Source organism: Geospiza fortis, unplaced genomic scaffold, assembly GCF_000277835.1.
Source record: "Geospiza fortis unplaced genomic scaffold, GeoFor_1.0 scaffold111, whole genome shotgun sequence".
Lineage (NCBI taxonomy): Eukaryota > Metazoa > Chordata > Aves > Passeriformes > Thraupidae > Geospiza > Geospiza fortis.
The window spans coordinates 2,730,452-2,732,961 of record NW_005054321.1 but is presented as its reverse complement, the minus strand read 5'-3'; positions in this window follow the sequence as shown (position 1 = coordinate 2,732,961).

Sequence of the window (2,510 nt, the reverse complement as noted above, 5' to 3'; positions counted from 1 at the left end):
AGTGCTTGAAAAGGGAACACAAGTTTTTTAAAACTTTCACAGAAAATAGTCCATAAGGAATTCTGAAAGTTAAAAAGAATTGAGGGAAACTGTAGGGAAGATTTGTGACCTGAAGAGAGAAAACAAAAGGAGGCGAACTTACTTAGCCTTTGAAAGCCAAAGAATATTGCAGAGTGGTTAAAAGTGTCTATAAGAGAAGGATATCAGATAACAGCATGATTTTAAAAGAAATAGCAGGTCAGTCCTTAACAACAATATCAAATGGCTGGAGGCTGAAGTCTGAAAAGAAATTGAAGAATTAATTAAACTGCCAGCTAAAATAGTTAAAAATAGAGCAATTCCATTTGTTTTCCAGATAAATGACTTTGCAACCAAAAGTTTTCTCTGTGGAAATGTGGATGTTTTTTATTTATTTTCCATACAAATTTGCTGTTCTATGGTTCAACTTTTACTGGCATGTTGCCCTGCTGGCATGAAGATTACATTTCTTATTTTGGCCTGTTGCAAAAAGGTCTCATGATGTATATGGCTTCTCAACAAGAAAGGGAGAGACAAATATAACAAAGTATGGAAATTAATCAGATTTGATTATGGTGAGTTTGAGAAAATCACACCTCCTGTGTTTGGAGTTGTTTTCAGAAGCATTCTGAGAATCAATTACACTGATTGTAGGATTCAAAAGAATTAAAAGGAAGGGAAACATTTTTTAAACACCTCTACTTAGTACATGCTAGCTGAATAAGCACATGATTAAGTATCTGTTGCTCAGACCCCTCTTAATCAAGACTTGTTATCTCTTTAAAATATGTATTCACTTAGTTTCTTTCATATACATGAAATTCTGGTTGAATATAAATCCTTACTCTTCAAAAAAGGCAAGTTTTAGGCAAGTCTATCTGATTTTCCTTGAATTAAACTGTAAATAATGGAAAACTGTAGAATCTAATTTTTTTTACATCTACTTATTGATGCCAACTTTTCTGTGAAATATGCTTCAGTAAATATAATAAAAGAAGTCTGTATGTCTGACGATATTTCAAAAGTTCACACAAAAAGAGCAGGAGGACAGGTCAGATGAACTTTATGGAGCATAAGTCAGCTTGCAAACTTAAAAAGAAAAAAGAGAAAGAAAGACAATAAAGAAAAGAAAAAAGCAAAGTTCCACAGAGAGAAGGGGCCAGCAACATGGAAACCTGGTGAGGTCTGTCTTTGCTGAAGTTCCTTCTTTTGCACTATTTAGGTGCCTTCTTCGACTTGGTTCCTAGTAATGCTCTAGGTAAAAGTTACACAGATGGCAGAAATTTGCTAAAAGAAGAATTTACTGTCATTCCTCCCATTAATAGATGGGAATGTAATATTCATTAAAAAGATTCCAGACTCCAGTCATCCCCTAATGATCATGCAAATTCTCTCATCGATGCATAATAGAACAAAAGAGATCTGTGCATTAGGAATTACTTCTACCACTTTCCATGGCATTCATTAAAATGTCATCTTTCAAACAACATTTTGCAGAAGTTACTTATCAGATTTGCTTATGGGACACATCAGAAAGAGGAGGAAATGGCAGATGTTTCCCTGCAGTTCTGCTTTGTTTTTCTTGGCTTGGCTGGACTTCAATGTGCCACAGGTAAAATACAACATAAAATATTTATGCTTGGTGTTGAACTTTATTTCTGCAATATAAACAAAACATCAGGATTTCCTTTAGGATGTGGGAAGATTTCATGAAAATCCTAGCAGACTCAAGAGGTAGAAACCAGCAAAAAGAAAATCTGTGCTACTTGTGCCCACACTCTCTTGAGCAATGACAGGAAGGCATCTTTAACTGAGGTGCTGGTTTGTAGTGATTTTTATGACTTAGGTTGCTCTCTGTAATGTTTTTGCTTACAGTAGTACAGATATCTCTCAAAAAAATTTTTTTACATCATATGCCCTGTCATCTGCCTATAGTTATGGACAGTGGTGAGAAAAAGCTGCAGTGAATCACACTTCAGAGGTAAATATTGACAGAAAGAATCTCAAGTCAAAGTTAGTCTGGGAAACTGGGCTGCCAGTAGGAGGGAAGGATAAGAAGGATGGACATCTGAAATTTAGTCCAATTTAGGCTCCTGCTGTGAATTGGTGTCAGGATGCACTTTCCATTGACTACATGGGGAGCCCACAGACTAAACCTGTAGCATAGGTAAGGTGTATTAAAACTCCTTACATTGACCAAGATCTCTCCTCTCAAGTGCATTTCAGCTATTACTTGCCTGGGATAGCTGTGAGGAAATCATATATGATTGCTGCTTTCCTTCTGCTGGAAAAACCTAAAACTTAATTCACCATGAAATAAGACCATGAACTTAAATGATAGCTAAAATGGCTGTGCAGCTGCTCAAGTTTTGTGAGAAGTGAAAAATCCATGAAATGCCTGAAGGAGGATAGTAAAACAGTAGTCCCCTGATGGTGTGTCCTTCTGGTCAGTGTACCATGCTCAGGGGTTAGGAGAGCATCACTCAGGTCAC